We start from the raw sequence: 22881 nt of genomic DNA on the forward strand, positions 1-22881 counted from the left end.
GTGAATATTTTGAGGTAAAGGTGGGACTTCGTCAGGGTTGTGTTATGTCGCCCTGGCTGTTCAATCTATACATGGATGGGGTGGTGCGAGAGGTGAATGCAAGGGTAGTGGGTAGGGGTTTGGAGATGATTAAAGAAAATGGAGAAAAGTGGGAGGTCAGCCAGTTGTTGTTTGCTGTCGACACTGCGCTCGTAGGAGGATCAGAGGAGGGATTGAGAAAGTTAGCGACAGAGTTTGAGGAGGTGTGTGAAAGAAGGAAGCTGAAGATAAATGTGGGCAAAAGTAAGGTGATGAGATGTACAAGGGGAGAGAGTGACAGCAGGCTGGAAGTGAGCATTAAGGGAGAGAGACTGGAGGAAGTGGATATTTTTAGATACTTGGGGGCGAATGTGGCAGGAAAGGGAGGAGTGGGGGTGGGGGTAGAGTGTAGATTGAGAGAAGCGAGTAAATGCCTTGGTGGATTAAAAAGTGTAATGAGAAATAGACATCTGGGAATGGATGCTAAGAGGAGGTTATATGAAGGAGTGATTGTGCCGACCTCACTGTACGGGGCAGAAAGATGGAACATAAGAGAGGAAAAGAAAAGAAGTTTGAATATGTTTGAGATGAAATGTCTGAGAAGTATGATAGGGGTTGCTTGGGTAGATAGAGTGAGAAATGAAGAGGTAAGGAGGAGAACAAGGGTGGAAAAGGAACTGGGAGATAGGGTTGATGTTTGCGGACGACACTGCGCTCGCAGGAGGATCAGAGGAGGGATTAAGGAAGTTAGTGACAGAGTTTGAGAAGGTGTGTGAAAGAAGGAAGCTGAAGATAAATGTGGGCAAAAGTAAAGTAATGAGAGGTACAAAGGGAAAGAGTGGCAGCAGGCTGGAAGTGAGCCTTAAGGGTGAAAGACTGGAGGAAGTGGATAGTTTTAGATACTTGGGTGCGAATGTGGCAGGAAAGGGGGGAGTGGGGGGTTGGGATAGAATGTAGATTGAGAGAAGCGAGTAAATGCCTTGGTGGATTAAAAAATCTAATGAGAAATAGACATCTGGGAATGGATGCTAAGAGGAGGTTATATGAAGGAGTGATTGTGCCAACAGAACTGTACATGGAACATGAGAGAGGAAGAGAGAAGAAGTTTGAATGTGTTTGAGATGAAATGTCTGAGAAGTATGATCGGGGTTGCTAGGCTAGATAGAGTGAGAAATGAAGAGATGAGGAGGAGAACAGGGTGGAAAGGGAGCTAGGAGATAGGGTTGATGAAAGAGAATTAGGATGGTTTGGACACATGGAAAAAGTGAGTGAAGAAAAATTAGTAAAAGAAGTGTGGAAGGCAGAGGTGGAAGGAGTGAATATGAGGGGGCGTTCTAGGATGAGATGGATGGATGGGGTGAAAGGGGCATTACAAAAGAGAGGAATGTCTGTGGAGGAAGGACGGGAAAGGACAGAAGATAGGGGTGAATGGAGAGGGGTTGTGTATAGATGATGCTGTGATGCATGAGGGGGGGAGTGGGTGGGGGATAGGTGGTGAGGAAGTATGTATGAGAAAAAAAATTGACGCAGCCTGAAGGGATTTCTCCCCGTCTTCTCCTTTTATGCATGAGGGGACGGAGAGGGGGGTCGCCGAACCTATGAATCGACCTTGCTGTGGATGTGCTGTGTCTTGCGACAGTGCTTCTGACCCAGGGCAGTGGACAGGATGCAGGGATGACCCCGTCATCTAGGAGGTCCCAAGATAAGAGGGAGGGAGGAGGGTGGAGGGGAGTGGAATGTATAGGAAATGGAATGGGCGGGAGTGGTTTCTATGCCATTTCTTTCTGGCTACCCCCCGTGCAGGGGGAAAAAGCCTTTGATATATGTATGTATGTACACACACACACACACACACACACACACACACACACACACACACACACACACACACACACACACACACACACACACACACACACACACACACACACACACACACACACACACAGATATATATATATATATATATATATATATATATATATATATATATATATGTGTGTGTGTGTGTGTGTGTGTGTGTGTGTCTATATATTTTTCTAATATCTTCCTATTTGGGTGATTACCTTACGACTGTCGCATAGTCGTAGGGATCAGACCTTCATTTACCCTTTTACATCATGGTCTCATCCATGTAATGAAATATCACACTTATAATCATAAACAGTTTACGTCTCTCATGTTATTGCTTTATATGGTTTTCCGGCTCTGTATCATCTGATTAAACTGAATATGTGTGTGTATATGTGTGTGTGTGTATGTTTGTGTGTGTGTGTGTGTGTGTGTGTGTGTGTGTGTGTGTGTGTGTGTGTGTGTGTGTGTGTGTGTGTATGTGTGTGTGTGTGTGTGTGTGTGTGTGTGTGTGTGTGTGTGTGTGTGTGTGTGTGTGTGTGTGTGTGTGTGTGTGTGTGTGTGTGTGTGTGTGTGTGTGTGTGTGTGTGTGTGTGTGTGTGTGTGTGTGTGTGTGTGTGTGTGTGTGTGTGTGTGTGTGTGTGTGTGTGTGTGTGCATGAGCGTGGACTAGATTCTGAATTAGTTGCAAACATCATTCATTTACGCAATAGGAGTGGCCGGCTGTTTTGAAGGATTCGTATCTATTGCTAATTGAATTTACTTGGCGTGATCTGTTTGAGATTCTCTTAGTTGTGTAAGAGGGGGTTTACACGTTCTAACGGTTCGTCGAACGCGGTTCAACAGACACGTGTTTAAAGTGATGTGTGAACGTGTGAACGGGGTATTTGGGGTTTAACCAACGTGTTCGACAACCAAATACCTCATTCACACCTTCACACATCACTTTAAACACGTGTCTGTCGAACCGTGTTCGACGAATCGTGTTCGACGAACCGTTAGACCGTGTAAACCCCCTCTAAGTACGAAAGAGGGTGTTGTAGTTAGGTGTTTGACACGAGTTTATGAACGGCCGCAACGGAATTTGTACCGTACCTAAAGTGAAGCAACAAGGCCAACATAAATATTCAAACTAGGATGCTGTGAACATGGGCAAATATCATGAATATTGATCATGTTTCATGGTGTTTAGGCCTATTTAAACATGAAAAATAAGATTCGATAGATACCTACCTATACCAAATATTTATATAGCCCATGCTGGCGTATTCTTTCATGTCACCATGGCTGTTCTTCTTGTTCTCACGGAACGTCACGGAGAAGTGTGCCGTCCCGACTTTGTGACGGCCAACATCGTCACGTTGTTGTGAAAAAAATTACACACACAGCCGCAGAATTTTTATCGTAGGCCGTAGATAATGCGCACCACCGGATAACGCGCACCCCCCATTTTTAGGCCCTTCCAACGGAAAAAATTCGCGCACTGTACGCCGGAAAATACGGTAGTTCTGAGTGGAGTGAATGCCAGGACGAGCAAACCTTAATCGCCCTTCGCACGTAGGCCTTAATAACACCTCTTTTGTACTCAGCCGTACATTCACTCTCACCGTTCATGCATTTCCCAGCATTGGTGGGCTTGCGGTAAACAGAAGTGATGAAGTTGTCAGTGAGGAAACTTGAAAATATTAAGAAGAAAATTAATAACTGTGAAAATGCCGTGGTGTTCAATTCAGTATATATATATATATATATATATATATATATATATATATATATATATATATATATATATATATATATATATATATATATATATATATATATATATATATATATATAGAGGGAGGAGGGTGGTCAGGGGGAAGAAGAGAGACGGAGTATGGTTACAGTTCGGGTCACCTCATTGGTGACGTGCGGAGGGGAAGGAAGAGGGCTCATGAGATGAGATTTTGTCCTAGAACAAGCATTTCCAGTATACCTCTTTTCAATGCTTGTTCTAGGACAAAATCTCATCTCCCGGCCCCTCTTCCTTCCCCTCCGCACGTCACCACCCTCCTCCCGTCCGGCGGTCAACGTGCCAACCCCCACCTCCTCTCCCTTAGCTAGTATACAATCCCAAGCTCTCTCTACTTTTCTGCTATTGTTTAGCATGTAACAGTGTAAACTGTGTTAGACTTATTTGTAATATTCTGAAGATGACTCCATGTAGCAGAAACGTAAATTAAAATGGAAGACTATGGCCGGCTTGTATTTGCCCATCCTCCTGAAACGAGATCAATTATTAGAAAAATTGAAAACACTAGAAAGAAAATTAATAACTGTGAGAAAGCAGTTATATTTAACAAAGTATATATATACATATATATATATATATATATATATATACATATATATATATATATAATATATGTATATATATATATATATGTATATATATATATACATACATATATATATATATATTTATATATATATACACACACACACATATATATATATATATATATATGTATATATATATATATATATATCCATATGAGTATGAGATAAAAATGAACTCTGAACACCAAAACCTGAAAAACCGCTTCATCAGAGCCTCCGGACTGAACTCCACCCACGAAGAAGACATCAGTGGATGCCTCCCTTTCCTTGACGTCCTCGTCACAGCACAACAGAAAGGTTTCCTAATAACTATTTACGCAAAACCGATGAACCCTGGACTCTGCCTGAACGGAAGAAGCGAGTGCCCCTCCCGTTACATGCACTCCACCATCAGCGCATATGTCAGGAGGGTCCTTTCACAACACTCCACATGGAAAAATACACAACAGGAACTGGATAGACTCACTCGGATCCTGGTTAACAACGGATACACAAACTCTGAAGAAACATGCATTACAAAAATATCTTAGACAAATGGTACACAAAAGAAGATAACCCAATACCTAACAACAGAAACTCCATTAACTTATACTACAAGAATCACATGTCCACAGAACACAAGGCAGATGAAAAGATACTTAAAGTAATCATAAATAAAAGCATGCAGACAACAGACCCCGAAAAACAAATCCAATTCATTATCTACCACAATATCAAGAAAATAGTCTAAATAATTGTCCGTAACCAACTCATCATCACAAAAGTACCATTACAGGATGACCACGTTGTATATCAATACAAATGCAATAGTGAGGAGTGTGGACCTTTACTTTACTTTGAACTTGTGTTGAACATTACTTTGGATTTACTCTTATTCATTTTTAAACCTACTTTGAGACTTTCCTTGATCAGATCACTCAGCATATCTTGCAAGTCTTCTGCTCTCTCTGAAATAAGAATAATGTCATCTGCCTATCTTAGGTGGTTCAAATATTTGCCATTAATCTTCAAATCTTGTTCTTCACAACTCAGTCTTCTGATAATCTCTTCTAAGCGAGCTGTAAATAATTTGAGTGAAATTGTATTTCCTCACCGTACTTCTTTCTCGATCTTGATCTTGTCTGTATCTTTATGTAGTCGAATAAATATTTTCTAAAACCCATACGATCCATTCGTTTGTACCATGCTTTGTGTGAGACTTGGAAACTGACGAAGGCAATGGACACAAAGCTAAGGACTGCACAGAGGAGAATGGAGAGATCAATGATAGGAATAACGCTGAGAGACCGAAAGAGAGCAAGTTGGGTGAGAGAGCAGACTAGAGTGAAATACATTGTGGAGGCGTTAAAAGAGAGGAAGTGGAATTGAGCAGGTAAGTTAGTTAGTCCGAACGAATGATGAGCGATGGAGCAAGTGTGTTACTGAGTGGACGCTGCGAGATGGGAAGCGTGGAAGAGGGAGAACTATCACAAGGTGGAGAGACGAGATTGAGAAGTTTGCATGAGTGACGTTGCAGAGGATGGCGCGGTCGTGTGAATAATGGACTGCTATGAAAGAGGCCTTTGTTTAGCAGCGGGCTCAGGATGGCTGGATTGATTTAATTTGATTTGATATATGTATATGTGTATATATATATATATATATATATATATATCATATATATATATATATATATATATATATATATATATATATATATATATATATATATATATATATATATATATATATATTATTTGGATGATGGAGAACATAAACACAGGGGAAGGCTCGGAACCCTAAACACTCTAGCGTTTCGTTCGCCATTGACAAGACTAAAAGATTTAGATTTCACGGGGAAAAAGTTAGTAAGCTATGATGTCAAGGCGTTATATACAAATATTTCCACTAACGGTGCGTTAGAGGCAGTAAAGAGAGTAATAAAAGATATGAACGATACTGACCTACCCATAAGAAAACAAGATTATATAGAATTGATAGATTTATGCGTAAATTTCGGTGCGTTTACTTTTAATGGTGACGAATATGAACAACATAGAGGTCTCGCTATGGGTAGTCTTTTAAGTGCAGTGATGGCCTGTCTATATATGGAGTTATTAGAAAAAGAAAACTTTATCAGAATCAATGGTAGGGGATCACACTGGTTTAGATATGTAGACGACGTCCTCGCAATCATCCCCGAAAAACACCAATGTAAATAATAAAGTGAGAATGCTTAACGCGGTCAACAGCGATATTCAGTTCACCGTAGAAGAGGAACAAAACGGACAATTGCCCTTCCTAGATACGTTAATACGACGAATGGAAAAAACTGTAACTTTCTCAGTATACAGAAAGGAAACTAACAAAGAGGATTTAGTACATTACTTCTCCGCACATGATGATAGGACAAAGAGTGGTATAGTAATAGGATTTTTTCTCAGGGCACTACGAATCTGTAGTAATGAATACCTAGAAGGCGAATTTGATTACATTATGAAAACCTTTGACAGACTTGGATATCCAGAGGGAATGTTGAAAAGAACAAAAAGAAAAGCAATAAATATTTACAATCGCGGAAAGAAAGAGAGAAATGATAAAAATAATACAAATTTTATATCAGTACCTGGCTCAGAAACGTCACCAATAATAGACAAATATTTAACAAAATCAGGTATGAACATAGCTAAAATAACTAACAAGAGGATAGGTGATTTAATAAAGACTTCTGAAAAGAGAACCAATTCCGAAAACAGCGTCGTATACAAAATCCCGTGCAATAGTTGCTCAATGGCTTATTTTGGCGAATCGTCAAGAGGATTAGAAAAAAGAATTCATGAACATAAATACGACATAAAAACACATAGGACATCTAATTCTTTAGTAGTTCATGCAGAAAAATTCGATCATTTACCAAACTGGAGAGAAGCTGAAGTGCTACATAAAGGTTTTGATAAATTCACTAGAAGAATTGTTGAATCAGCATATATTTCAACTAGTAATTCATCGAATCATCGAGGAGGGTTTATCAATTTAGCTAAAGAAACTAGTATTTTAATTCTAAAGCACGCCAGAAAAACGACCTTTCCCAAGTGTCCGAAAAGGTAATTAGATTTAGTACATAAACTTCAATTGCAGTTCTACATACACTCTCTGAAGAAGTTCTACGCGAACGAAACGTTAGAGTGTTTAGGGTTCCGAGCCTTCCCCTGTGTTTATGTTCTCCATCATCCAAATAATTTGTCTAAAATACTTTTAAATATATATATATATATATATATATATATATACATATATATATATATATGTATATTACTACTTACCTACTTATCTGTGTGTGTGTGTGTGTGTGTGTGTGTGTGTGTGTGTGTGTGTGTGTGATTTTTGTGTGCGACTGTGTGTACACGTGTGTGTCTATGTGTGTGCGTGTGTATGTGCGTGTGTTTATGTATGTACATGCATTCACACATACATGGAAAGTGGCATTAAAAGCACCAAGGTCACATTTATTGTGTAACGCCTGTCCTCTTCGTGCATCAGAGGAAGAATTGAAAATTTATTCAGCATTTGACCTTCGCTGTTCGTCCCCGGAGAGGCGTCATCAAAGAGGTCGTTATTGATGTGTAACCAAAAAAGTAAATTGAAGAAAAGGTTAAAGAAATGAAATAAAATGAAATAAAATGAAATATGATAAGATATGATAAAATATGAAAAATACGATAAAACAAAAATAGATAAAAAAAAACAGGCAGACAGTCAAAAATAAATAAACAACCAAACAGACAAGCAAACAAACAGATGGCCAAATATACAAACAGATGGACAGAGAAACAAACACTTAAAAACAGACAAATAGGCGAGCAGACATAACAAACAGAAAAATAGACATACTAGACAAACAGACAAAGAGACAGAGGCAAGCAGATAAAAAGAACAAAACAGAAGAACAGGCAAGCAGACATAACAGACAAACAGAAAAACAAATATGATAGACAAAGATACAGAGACAAACAGGCAAACAGGGAAACAGACAAACAGACACACAAGCAAACAGGCAAGTAGGGAAAGAGACAAACGGACACAAGAGGAAAACAGACAAACAGACGAACAGGCGAGCAAACAAAAAATCAAACAAATGAATAAACAAACAAACAAACAATAAGAAGTCCCATGAGTTGCTGTTAGCAAAGTTGAGGAACCTGTTTCTCCCACTCCTTGAAAAAAAAAAAAAGAAAAAAAAAAAAAGACAGGGGACGCTTCTATGAGTTCACAGTACGATAGTTTGTACCTGGAAAACTGTTTAGTTACTGGCATCCTTCCTTCAGTACAACAGTTTGCACAGCGTCTCTTGCTCTGTGTCAGCAAGCTACAGTATAGTGTTCGGAATATTGCGCCTCGCGTAAAAACTGCTTCCTCAAAGATCCAAGGCAGTGTAGTTCGCACAGTATCTCATTGTGTTCTACTCAGTGGGTGGCGTTGACGATATCGTCTGGATCTACATCCATTGTAGAGAGCCGTAATATAACACCAAATCGCGGTGAGTTTTATTGATTAATCCATGTGCTGAATCACGGAAATGTTAAAACTAATGCTTTTATGTTTAGAAATAGCCATTGATCATCAGTAGATGTAGAAGTGAAGAAACTAGGATTTATCCATTTCGCTACATTTCAGGAACTTAGTATTTATTCTAGTTGCCGGTAGGTGATATTATATAGTAGAAGAAATTTTATCCTCAAGGGAAGTGCTTAAATCTCAAACGTCTCATTAATATATTGCGCCTCGCGTAAAAACTGCTTCCTCAAAGATCCAAGGCAGTGTAGTTCGCACAGTATCTCATTGTGTTCTACTCAGTGGGTGGCGTTGACGATATCGTCTGGATCTACATCCATTGTAGAGAGCCGTAATATAACACCAAATCGCGGTGAGTTTTATTGATTAATCCATATGCTGAATCACGGAAATGTTAAAACTAATGCTTTTATGTTTAGAAATAGCCATTGATCATCAGTAGATGTAGAAGTGAAGAAACTAGGATTTATCCATTTCGCTACATTTCAGGAACTTAGTATTTATTCTAGTTGCCGGTAGGTGATATTATATAGTAGAAGAAATTTTATCCTCAAGGGAAGTGCTTAAATCTCAAACGTCTCATTAATATATTGCGCCTCGCGTAAAAACTGCTTCCTCAAAGATCCAAGGCAGTGTAGTTCGCACAGTATCTCATTGTGTTCTACTCAGTGGGTGGCGTTGACGATATCGTCTGGATCTACATCCATTGTAGAGAGCCGTAATATAACACCAAATCGCGGTGAGTTTTATTGATTAATCCATATGCTGAATCACGGAAATGTTAAAACTAATGCTTTTATGTTTAGAAATAGCCATTGATCATCAGTAGATGTAGAAGTGAAGAAACTAGGATTTATCAATTTCGCTACATTTCAGGAACTTAGTATTTATTCTAGTTGCCGGTAGGTGATATTATATAGTAGAAGAAATTTTATCCTCAAGGGAAGTGCTTAAATCTCAAACGTCTCATTAATCGCTTCCGCTCTACTTTACGGCTTTTGCATTTATTATATTTCTATCCACTCCCATACGAATTTAGTCAGTCGATGAAAACCTCGAGAATGAGAGGAATGTGACTACCTCGAACTTATGTCGATATTCACTTTAGTTGCATCTTACATCTTACTGATTTATCTAACTCCTGCCAGTCACTTTTATTCAGCTGAGGAAAAGCTCATTCCGTAATAGAAGGGATCAGATTCCTTAGACTAATGCCGTAGTATTGTTTCGGACGGGCTCAGACTTCGACCTTAGAAAGTCGAGCTCCAGGGGAATTTCACTTACCTCGAAAGTAAAATCTTGGTTCTAGCTCAGAAGTTACTAGTCCAAGGTTTCTCAGCGGGGGGTCCGGAGAGGTCATTCAGGGGATACGTAAGCTCATATCCGCATGCTGAAATTTAATATACTCATGTGGGATCATTATTATATAGAATCCCTTCAATACGTCTGAGACTTAAGGGGTTCCTGTAAGAGGCAAAATACGTTGGAAAACCCTGCACTAGATGACTAGGAATATTTTATGAAAATGACATAGTCAACTCAAGTATAGGAACTTCCCGATATACTTTTAAAGTCATTGTATCTTTTTTTTTTTTACATTTATTTTTTTCCTAAAAGTAACTTTAGAATACGAGGAGATGCGTTCGAGGAGTCCTCACCTTCTACAGCTGTCATCTTACTACGATGCCAGTTGTCGCTCTTGGATCTAGAGTAGAAATGGTAATATCTGAATTAAATTTAAACTGCTGTTTAAGCATGAAATTATCTACACAGAAAAAAGCACAGTACTGTATGATACATGGATGGGAGGCAAAGTAACTCACTTTGATTGGTGGCCCCTCAAGTTGTCTCCCCAGGAGCCAGGTTGCGGCATGGCGAGCCTGAGGAGTGGAAATTTCGGTGAAATTTCTCTAATTGGCCGCTATTTTTTTTTTCTTAGAAGCTCCTCATAACAACTCAGCCTACCTTCGACAAGACTGCGTATCTTAATATTTCTGTTCATCTTTGGGTCAGGCTGAAGGACAGAATCATTCGCTAATTTAGGGGTGACGCGAATTGTCAAAACACGACACGGGAGAGGAGCAGTTACATGTTTTGCCATAAAGGGCAGTTGCGCTGTTATCGATCGAATGCCAAATTATTATTATTTTTTTTTCGTGGCACTTTTCTACTATCGAAGAATATGTCTTTAGTACTGTAAAATTTGTCTAATATTTTCATTTTCATGCCATCAAGCTTTCATGTGTACATCAAGAACTACCTGTGTTTGGAGGAACAATCAATTTCCAAAGTTCGCCGACAATCTTCTGTCGGCGAACAGAAGATGAAGATGAAGCTTTAATTGTTGCATATTTGCTGTGTTGCTAATTGGCCCGGTAAAGATCATATTGCAAGAATGAAACCAATATTCCAAATGATCATTAGTATAAATTTTCACGAACCAGCCGCGTGCAATATATAAACCTAGCCATAGACAAACCGATTTCCTGTTATCAGTTGCTCTGTCTAAACCGGCTTGAGAAAAGCGACTCACGTTTATGGCCACAGCTCCAGATTACTGGTTATTGAATTTAAGTCCAATTTTAGCCTTATATATCTGTGTGTTTACAGAAAGAGGTTTTCATACATACAAGACTATATATCTTAATGAAATTTTGTCCCCCAGCCAGTCTCAAGACATATCAAACAACCATTAATATTCTATATGGTTAACATATCAATAATGACATACACTGAACATTTTGACATAATCAATAAAAAAAAACAATAGAAACCATTAGAATCAGTACATAAATGAAAAGAATATATATAAAAAAATCATAATCTAACTAAAAGAAGACTAATTTTTTCTTTCAATATTTCCTTTAGTAATCGGGTCAAATTCACTTATGAAGTTCATATTGTCGTTGATATATTTCTTTGTTTATATCAATGTGATACATACGCAAACTGTGGTCAAAACTACCCACTTCTCTGTTTCCACTGGAAAGTGTAGCGACGTCAGAGGGACCACATCTAGAGCTACGCGACGGCCGGGCCTGATAGAATTACATCGCTGCTACTAGCGATTTGTTCCATAATAGTTACAACGGCGAAGCAAATAAAAACAATTACCGCCTTGCTCTTTGGTGTCGTCGGGCTTCGTAGAAAACGGGCTCCAGGGTTGTAGATTTCAGTCGGCCCAATCCTGGGGTTCAGTACTCGTGCACAAAAGGACCCGCGTTCAAAGTTACGCGACGGCCGTGCCTTATTAGTGGATTTTAACATATATTGAATGGCTAGTAGTACACAGATAATCATCTTATCAACCATATTAATTTATTTCCATTTTAATTCCCTGCAAACACAATCAAGAGTAACAGGAATATCCCTCTTGGTGGCTGGGTTGGTTAAGTTACTGTCTGTAGGGTTGTTGTCTTACTTCTACACTGGTGACTTAAAGTCTGGGAGTTGTCTTTACTTTAATGCTCTTTGGTCTACATATACAATGCAACCTCCGAGGGAGACTTGGGGACTGCCAGATTTTACATATTTACAAAGGTTGCCATATATACAAATGCACAAAATTTGCAGTGGTTCCATATGCTGGTCGCCATATAAAAGGAAAGGGTTCGGTTGCGCGACGAAGGGAGAACAGACTGTCCCTTGAGAGGATCTGTGACAATGGAGAATATCTTGAGAATCGGTCTGAAGACGTTTGGAGTTCTGCTTGCTCTATATGCGTGTGTGCGCACGTGTGCACGCTGGACATCAAAAAGGTTGATAACATGTCCATTTATTACGTACCGGTTAGGTTCGAGTCCACAGTCTGAGAGCGTCTCAGTGTCCGAATATACTTCCATCGAGCTACATACTCCTCTTAGTCTCGATCGTGTTTGCAAGGAATTAAAATGGAAATAAGATAATGTGGTCAATAAGATGATTATCTGTGTACTGGGGACCAATCAGTGTCTGTTAATAAAATCTCTCTTGTGTACATACTACCAACGGCTAATTCTGGCGGTGATGGGTTGAGTATGAAATTCGTGTGTACGTATGTAACTCGAGTATACACATATAAGAAATTGTGCTTAACTCATATCCCTCTTGATGGCTGACTTGGTTAAGCCATTGTTCATTTGCTACGTATCGACTAGGTTCGAGTCAGCCTAACAGTGTCTCAGTTTCCGGATATGCTTCCATTGAGCTACATACTACTGTTAGTCTCGATTGCGTTTGCATGGAATTAAAACGGAGTTAAGTTATTGTGGATGATAAGATGAATATCTGTGTACTGGGTACCGTTCAGGATCTGTGTATATATATATATATATATATATATATATATATATATATACATGTATGTATATATATATATATACATATATATTTATATATATATGTATATATATATATGAATATATATATATGCACACACACACACACACACACACACACACACACACACACACACACACACACACACACACACACACACACACACACACACACACACACACACCTCTCATGGCGCTGTGGTTAGAGCTCTGGCCTGCCACTACGGAGGTCCGGGTTCGATCCTCGCCCGGGGCTGAAATAATATCAGTATCGCAGCGCTGAGGGGTGTTACTCCAACTCTCGTGGGCGGGGAGTTGGGGGTGTGTGTGTGTGCAAGGTCATAGCATTACCCATAGATCGGACCTACGAGCTCTGAGCTCTCTTCCAGGAGGGAAATAGCTGTCGATCACGAGTCCAACACGTGATCCAAAAGACCAAGTGAATACACACACACACACACACACACACATATATATATATGTATATATATATATATATATATATATAATATACATATATATGTATATATATATATACAGGTTGAGTCCCGATTTAACGGCAGCCTCTGAACTTTGGAAATGTCGTTAAAGCAATTTTGCCGTTAAACCCATTAATTATTTTTGCATACCGTCACAAAAATACAGGTAATAAGAAAAAGTAGGAAAAGTTTAGGGAAAAAATTAATTGCACTTACATTGTTCAGCTGGCTTCTTCCGCTCCCAAAGTGAGGATTCTTCACACTATATTTCCCCTGTCCCTCCCTTCTCATCTTTTCTTCCTAAGTTGCTTCCTCCTCCTCCTCCTTCTCCTCTTCCTCCCTCTCTTCCCCCTTCTCCCTCATTTCTTCCTTCTCTTTTTCGTTTTCCTTCTTGTCTTCCTCCTACTCCAAATCCTTCTCCTCTTTCTGCCACTCACATTCATCATTTTCCTCCTCTTTTTCCCTCTCTTTTTGCTCATCTTCATCATTCTCTTCCCCTTTTTCGTTCAGCTACTTCTTCTTCTCCTTAATACGGTCCTCCTCCTCTTCCTTCTTATCCTCATACTTTCTCCTCGTCTTATTCTTCCACCCTTTCCTTTTTGTCCCTCTCATCCTCCCCTTCCTCCTCATTCTCCTCATTCTCCTCCTTTTTTTCCTACTCATTCTCCTCCTCCTCCTCCTCTCCCTCCTCCTCCCCTTTTTCCTCTATCTCTCCCTCCTTTTCTCTTCCTCCCTCTTTTTTTCTTCTCTTCCTCCTTCTTTTCCTTCCTTCTCCTCTTTCTTTACAAAGGATTACAAAGGCGAAGCATACCGACAGGAGACCTTTTGGTCCATATCTAGGTCGGATGCGAAAAAAAAAATCATAATACTCCCAAGCTCAACCTCAATCTCCTTCAACTTGGTTCCACTTAAAATGAATATTCACCTCTCCTCTCATAAACAGTCAATCTCTTCCCTTTCACTCTCATCTGTACCACATGCATGCATGTTTAATGATCCAATTATTAGTGTTCTACTTTGAGTCATTCCAGATCTTCTTATGCCTTAACTTTTTACAGGATGAATATATAGAAAAGGATCCAGTCCCATCAATCCATCCCACTTAATCGCCTTCCAAAATACACATAGGAAATATTAGCACAATTCTCCTCCCCTCCCCTCCACATACATTTACTTAGTTGTTTACAGGAAAGAGCTTCTCTTCTCTTCTCCTCCTCCTCATCTTCCTCTTGCCCATTATTCTCCTCTTCTACCTCCTCCCTCATCTCGTTATTGTCTCCTTTCAATTTTTCACCTCCTGTTCTTCCTGATCTTACTTCCTCTCTTTTATTCTCCTCTTCTTACTTCTTACTTCAGCTCCCAGTAGTAGGCGTTATGCCTGTCAGTGGTCCCAGCATGTTCCTCCATCCGGCTCTATCATGGAAGGCCCCTTCCTCCCTCAGAGTTTCGATGTTGGGCAAGTCATGTCTGCTGAGGGCTTCTTCAACATTTTCTTTCCTTCTCTTTCTCGGTCTTCCTCTTGGCCTTCTTTCGTCCGGCATCCACTCCCAGCATCCCCATGCAATTCTTTCTTCATCCATTCTTTCTAAATGTCCTAACCATCTTAACTGGGCATCATCTATTTTGCATAGCATGGGACAGACCTCAATACTTTTCCTTATATATTAGTTTTTTAGTTGATCTCTCCTCGTCTTTCCAACTATGGCTCTTAATGGTCTTATTTCCGCTGCCTGAATCCTACTTATGTCTACTTTTGTCATTACCCAACTTTCTGAACCGGTTAGGGTAGGAGTCAAGACAGTATTGAAAATAATCCTTTTCACTTCTAAAGGTACATGTTTTTCCTTTATCATTGGCCAGAGAGCTCCAACATTTGCATTAAATGTATTTATTCTTTCTGAAATATCCCTCTTATTTCCACCCTCCTTAGTGACTACACTTCCAAGATATTTGAAGATGTTTGTATTTTTTACCATCTTATTTCCTATGGTGATGCTGAACTCACGTTCTTCTCTTCTGCCAACGGTCAGTGTCTCTGTCTTTTCTACATTCATTTTCATGCCATTCCTTATAAAGCACTCATTCTACCTTTTTATGTCTTCTTCGATCTCTTGCCTATCTGTGCTCTATTCAGCTATATCATCTGCATAAGCGATTATTCTGTTGTTATAGTTTTCTTCTTTAGCTTCTTTAAAATCCTCTATTACAGTTTCCATATATGTTATAAAAAGCAGAGGGGATAACACACTTCATTGTTTAACCCCTGTTTCTACAGGGAACCACTTTTCTGCCCCCTTTGATGTTTTAACACTGCATACACAGGGGTAATACAAACTTTTTATAGCTTTCTTTAGATGTCCCTTGACACCATACCTCTCCTCCATACATCTCCATACATTTTCGCGAGGTATTGAATCAAAAGCCTTCTGTAGATCAATAAAAGCGATGTATAGCCTTTGGTTATACTCCCATGCCTTCTCTATCACCATCCTTAGTCCAAAAGTTAAGTCCGTTATTGATCTATTACTTCTGTAACCATGCTGCTCCTCTCCTAATAATGGTTCTACTAGGTCTCTTACTCTTTTCTCAATTATTCTCTCACATAGCTTTGTGATGTGGGGTATGAGGGAAATCCCTCTATAGTTGTTACAATTTCCAGCATCACCTTTATCTTTGAAAATTGGGACTATTAGGGTTTTACCCTACTCCTCTGGTATTGTTCCTTCTCTATAGATCTTATTTATGTGCTTCAATATATTTTGGTGTACTGCATTTCCTCCTTCCTTTATTAGCTCTATTGATATTTCATCTAATCCTGGTGTTTTGGAATTCTTAATTTCTTTCAATGCCTATTCAAATTCTTTTTCTGTGATTTCATCATGTTCTTCTCCATCTAAATCTTCTTCCATCTCTCGCCATTGTTACTCATTTCCTGCATTTAGGAGCTCTTGGAAGTATTCTGTCCATCTGTTGTCTATCTCATCCTGATCTATAAGAACATTCCCCTCCAGGTCTTTGATGTTATATTGTTTTGCCTTGTTTTTCCTATATGACTTTGCTGTACCATATAATAACTTTTTTCCTTTCTGTAAATCCTCTGTCAATCTCTTCCCAGATTTTTCCATGTCTCGGTCTTTACTCGATCTTTTGCAAGATTTGTTTCTTTTCTTGCTCGGCTTTCAGGTGTTCGTCTTCTTAGCTACTTTCTTAACTTTAAAGTTTTGTTTTTTACTGCCTGTTTGACCTCCTCATTCCACCAAGATGTGTGTCTTTTCCTATTTCCACCAATCCATTCTACCCCTAAAGTTTGTTCTGCTACCTCACTGATTGTTTCTTTCAAAATATCCCGTCTTTCTTTTTCCTCATCATTTTGCTTCTCCAATAATTTTTGTAAGTTTAGTTTTATAAGCACACTTTTTATCTTCCTCTTGCAAACTTTTTGTTTTAATTACTTTTCTTTTTCTACATTGCCGTGGTTTTACCTTACCGATCTTAAGATCAGCCACTAGTAACCTGTGGTCTTAATCTAAACTTACACTGTCTGAACATATGTAATCGATAATTGGTTTTTTATCAAACTGTCCTGTATTTTGATTCCATCTATATCAAGTGAATTTGTGTTCCTCTTTATGCTGATAAAAGCCATTCATTATTTTCAAACCGCTTCTCATACAGTAGTCTGTCAGTTTTTCTCCTTCTGAGTTTCATGTTTCTTCTCCAAATGTCCCTATTATATTTTTTATTCCTTCTCTTTCCTTTCCTACTCTCGCATTAAAATCACCAATCAAAAGTCCTATATCGCCTTCTAGAATCTCATATTCTTCCTCTAAAAGATCTAGGAAATTTTCTTTTTCATCTTCAGGACATCCGAGGCTGGTCGTGGAGTTTCACGAGCTGAAGACTTTACACTACCGGCTAGCTAGGCCTGTCGTAGCAGCCCTCCTTCTTTCTCATCCTCCCTATTCTCCTCTTTTTTCTCCACTCTTCTGGCTTCTCCTAATCCTACTTCTTCTTTCCATCCTCCTCCTTCTCCTGCCCTCCTCCTCCTTTCTCTCCCTTTCCTTTTCCTCCTCTTGTTTATTCTTCCTCCCCTCCTTCTTCTCTTTCTTCTCCTCTTCTTCCTCATTCTCCTACTCCCTTTCTCCTTCTCTATCTCCTCGTCCTTCCCTCCTTCTCTCTCTCTTTCAACTCTTCTTTTATTTCTTCCATTTCTCTTCATTCTTACACTACCCCTCCTCCTCCTCCTCCTCCTTTTCTTGACCTTACTCTTCATTCTACTCATCTTCCACCGCATTCTCACGCATCTTCTTCTCCTTCCCCGCTCCTTTCACAGTGAGTGTGCATGACAGCGCAAGGCGTTCGGTGAATACTGACCATATTTGTTGAAAATTACCATGATTCAAGTACTGGTGTACCATAATAACTTGTTTTTTATTCAAAAAAGGCCATTGTATTGGGAGGGACCCCTGTGAGAATAAAATGGGATATTATTGTAGGTCTTTCTCTTGGTATATATATATATATATATATATATATATATATGTATATACATATATATATAATTACATATATATATATATATATATATATATGTATGTAGATATGTATACACACACACACACACACACACACACACACACACACACACACACACCACACACACACACACATATACATATGTATATATATATATATATATGTATATATATATGTACATATATATATATATATATATATGTGTGTGTGTAAAGGGGGGGAGCAGGTTCTCAGTAATACACGTGGACTTAAAAACGACAGCATTGTTGTAGTTGTTCAGTCTTTTCTTCGTATTCTCGATTTTCCTGATAAGAGATTTTCCATTGACTGGGTGGATTGAAACTAGGTCTCTATATTCTTCCATTTGTTCTTATTTGATATCAACGTTTCGTCTTAAATAAGACATTATCAAGATATAACTGAAATAACAAAAATTACATGGTAACAGTAAAGGTACTAGACAATAACAAGATATAACTGAAATAACAAATATTACATGGTGACAATAAAGGTACTAGACAATATCAAGACACAACTGAAATAACAAAAATTACATGGTAACAGTAATAATAAAGGTGACAAATTTATAAAAATAAATACGGAGACTTACGTATTTAAAGAGAAGGAAGGGTGTGAGAGAGCTGGGGATGACAGAAGTATATATACCTAAGATCAGGTCAGACCAAGGGGGGGGGGAGGAACAGACAATAAGGACCTCAGAGGTCAAGGGTAAGGGGGGGTTGGGGGGGGAGGGTTAGGCGGGTGCGGTCACCGAGGGTGGGGGAGGAGGTGGAGGGAGAGAGAGAGAAGGGGTAGAGGGAGAGGGGGGATTTTTATTTCTAAATAAAGGAATAGAGGAGATTACATTGCAGTGAATGTTAATGACCGGATTTTTGTCCTTAATGGGAAAGGCTTCGAGTAGTTGTAGTCTCCTAGGGTCATTGCTTGATCCAATAATTTTGGTGTTGTTGATCAAATCATCTCTCCTGAGTGCAGCGTTATGGGAACTCCTATGATGTCCTTTGATTGCCCCCTCTTGTAGGTGGAAAGTTAGGCGACGGCTGACTTTACATCTAGTAAAACCAATGTAAGAATGGGGGAGGAAATTACAATTTCCTGTAGAACATTTATATTCATATACTACATTAGTTTTAGATGTGAAGTCCGATCGCTTAGACAAATTGTTTGTCATGATCAGGGAGGAAGTTTTTGGGTTTTTATAATATATGAGAACTCTGATTTTGTTGTTCTCATTTGTAGGAAGGCAATTTTTATAAATGATGTCCCTGATGACTTTTTCATCTTTCTTATAATTACTAGTGAAGGTGTTTCTGTAGTAAATGTTAATGGAGTTATGATTTTGTGGTTCTTTAATTGTGAAATGGGATTCAAGCATTTTGGAGGTAACAGAATCAAAGTCAGTGTTAGAATACCCATTATTTGTGAGCATCTGTCGCAGGTGTTGGAGTTCACTGTGTAAAGCTTGCCATGAGGAACATACTGAAATGGCTCTTTTTATATATGCTCTAATGACACCTTTTTTGTAGTTGTCTGTGCACTCGCTCTTACCATTCATGCACTTATCCAAGTTGGTGGGTTTTCTATATACACTAGTAATGAAGTTGTCGGAAGTAGAATCGACCAGCACATCCAGGAAGGGGAGTAGACCATTGTTGTTCATTTCAGTGGAAAAAGTTAAGCCTGAAATTTCCTGAAGTCGGCACCGTATATTTTCTAACAATTCAAGAGAATGGGTGCTGACAAAGATGTCATCTACATATCTACAGTAAATATGTGGTTTTAACTCTCCGTCCTGGAAGGCTGATCTTTCTACCGCAGACATGAAGGCTTCAGCGAAGAGGACACCTAACGGTGATCCCATCGCTACCCCATCTTGCTGCACGTAAAGGTTTCCCTCTGGGCACCTGAATGGAACTTCTGTGGTGCAGGTGACCAGTAATTCTTTTAAAGTGGACTCAGGGATACGGGGTGGGTGGGATGTCATCATTATGATACACATATTCAAGGATGATATTGATTGTTCTTAATATAGGAATTTCAGTGAAAAGATTTTTAGCATCTAATGATGCCAGGATTCCGACAGGTTTATTAACCCGTAGGATGTCAACAAAGTCATCAGTAGAGCGGAGGGAGTATGTTCTAGGAATGTAAGGGGAGATGATATCATGTAGCCGTTTGGCAACATGGTAAGAAGGGAAACCTTTACGTGCAGCAAGATGGGGTAGCGATGGGATCACCGTCAGGTGTCCTCTTCGCTGAAGCCTTCAATGGAAAATCTCTTATCAGGAAAATCGAGAATACGAAGAAAAGACTGAACAACTACAACAATGCTGTCGTTTTTAACTCCACGTGTATATATATGTATATACATATATATTACGGCACCTCCATCATTGCCTTCAGGAGGCATCGGGACTCAATCTCTCCGTAGAAAACAGTTCAGACGGATGTCTTCCTTTCCTCGATATTTTAGTTAACCAGCAACCGCATGGATTCTACACTAAAGTATTCTGTAAGCCTACCAACCCAGGACTTTGCCACAACGGAGGGGGGGAGTGTCCTGACAGGTACAAACGCGCCACAATCTCCGCGTATGTGAGGAGAGCACTTACACACTGCAGTAGCTGGAAGACCGTCCATGAGGAATTAGAACGAGCCACCCAGGTCCTCGTGAATAATGGATATTCTAACACAGAAGTCTCCAAAGCCATCAACATCCAGCTTGAAAGGTGGTACAACAAAGAAAATACTGAATCATCTACAGGACACCATTTCCGTCTGTACTACCATGTATACATGAACAGCCAATACAAACAAAATGAAAGAGCTCTTAAGAATATAATTTCCAAATATGTAGAAACCACAAACAAGGACGACAGACTGAACCTCACAGTCTTCTACAAAAACAAGAAAACACATCACTCACACACACACACACACACACACACACACACACACACACACACACACACACACACACACACACACACACACACACACACACACACACACACATACACATACATACATACATACATACATACATACATACATACATACATACATGCATACATACATACATACACAAAAATAAATCATACGAAAATCGACTTAAGCACATGAATCTGTTTTCCCTAAAAAAGCGTAGACTCAGAGGTGACTTGATACAGGTCTTTAAGATTTTAAAGGGAATTGACAACATCAAAAGTGACAAAATTTTCACATTGAATGAGAATCAGACAAGAAACAATGGTCTCAAACTGTCCGGAAATAGATTCAATTTGGAAGTAGGTAGAAACAACTTTGCCAACCGTGTAGTTAATGAATGGAATAAACTTCCTGCACAGGTAGTGCAATGTAGTTCAGTTCGAAGCTTTAAGAATCATTTAGATAAATACCTAAGTAAGATGCTGTAATTATTATAATTTATGTTATATTATTTGTTTTTGTTTTGTTATAATTTGTCTGTCTGATTTTCATTTATCATTAGTTATATGTCAATTTATTATCATTTACTATTTACCTGTTTGTTTGTTATTCAACTATACCAATGCATTTATTTATGTATTCTAATTGTTATTTACATTGTTATAGTTTTAATTTATTATTATTATTATTATTATTTTTTTTTTTTTGCATCCGACCTAGATATGGATCAAAAGGTCTCCTGTCGGCATGCTTTGCCTTTGTAATCCTTTGTAATACACGCATACACATACACACACACACACATGCACACGCACACACATACACGCATACATACATATGTATATATATATATATATATATATATATATATATATATATATATATATATGTGTGTGTGTGTGTGTGTGTGTGTGTGTGTGTGTGTGTGTGTGTGTGTGTGTCTGCGCGTGTGTGTGTGTGTATGTATGTATGTATTCGTACATGTATATAAACTTACTTGCCACTGTCGATACCTATGCTGCGTCATTCCTTAAACTTGATGTAATCTTACGTCAAAAATGATGATGATAATGTTGATGATGATGATGACAATTATGTTGATGATGACAATGATGGTAATGATGGCAATAAATTTATCTCACTTGTGCTCAAAGTCCCTCTAGAATGAATAAATTCACCTGGCGAAAGCTACGGTAAAATCTTAAAAAGACAACGGGAGACCAGGTGTTAGGGTTCTGGAGATGGCCTTATTTGTGTCTGGAGTCTCCCACCTCTCCTACAGCCATATGAAATCCTCTGTCCTTAGCTTGACCAAATACATAAATAGAACAACATAGGTACAAAATTCTTAAGAATCAGAAATTATGATTGTTTTACATTTATTTATCTATCTATATATTTATCTATTTTTCTATTCGTTTCTTTATTCATCAATCTATTTATCAATTTACTTATATCTAAGTATAGATGAAAATATTGTTTTCCTGTTTTTTTACTGTTTTTGATGACGTCATCGCTCCGTCACAGAACCCGGCAAAAAATGAGGAATCCTATGTAAAGCCACGTCCACACGGTCGAGCTGTGCCTGGCAGGCTGTGCCTGGCAGGGCAAAGTCTGCAGTCTATGCCCGCGTAAGATGTCCACACAGCTGTCTGTGGTGGTTGGAGGGCAGTCGGACGCCAGCAGTTGTTGTGAGCGAGTGGTTCATTACGGTAAGATCACCATGGTGCACTCCATACTTCGAAAGAAGATAGCACTATATTCTATCATAATTGGTGCCTGCATTAAAAAGAAAAACAA

The 22881-nt window shown here is 38.9% G+C and overlaps 1 protein-coding gene across 1 annotated transcript in view; it reads left to right on the forward strand.

Moving 5' to 3' along the window:
* Positions 1–9394: 9394 nt before the first annotated feature.
* Positions 9395–22881, forward strand: part of LOC143021000 (solute carrier family 22 member 7-like) — a 44916-nt gene continuing 31429 nt past the window's right edge. Inside the window, exon 1 of the mRNA XM_076178093.1 lies at positions 9395–9540. The gene's annotated coding sequence lies outside the window, so the exon portion shown is untranslated. The remainder of the gene's footprint in view (positions 9541–22881) is intronic.

The sequence above is a fragment of the Oratosquilla oratoria genome, chromosome 41, assembly GCF_046742065.1.
Source record: "Oratosquilla oratoria isolate Oo_2021 chromosome 41, ASM4674206v1, whole genome shotgun sequence".
NCBI lineage: Eukaryota > Metazoa > Arthropoda > Malacostraca > Stomatopoda > Squillidae > Oratosquilla > Oratosquilla oratoria.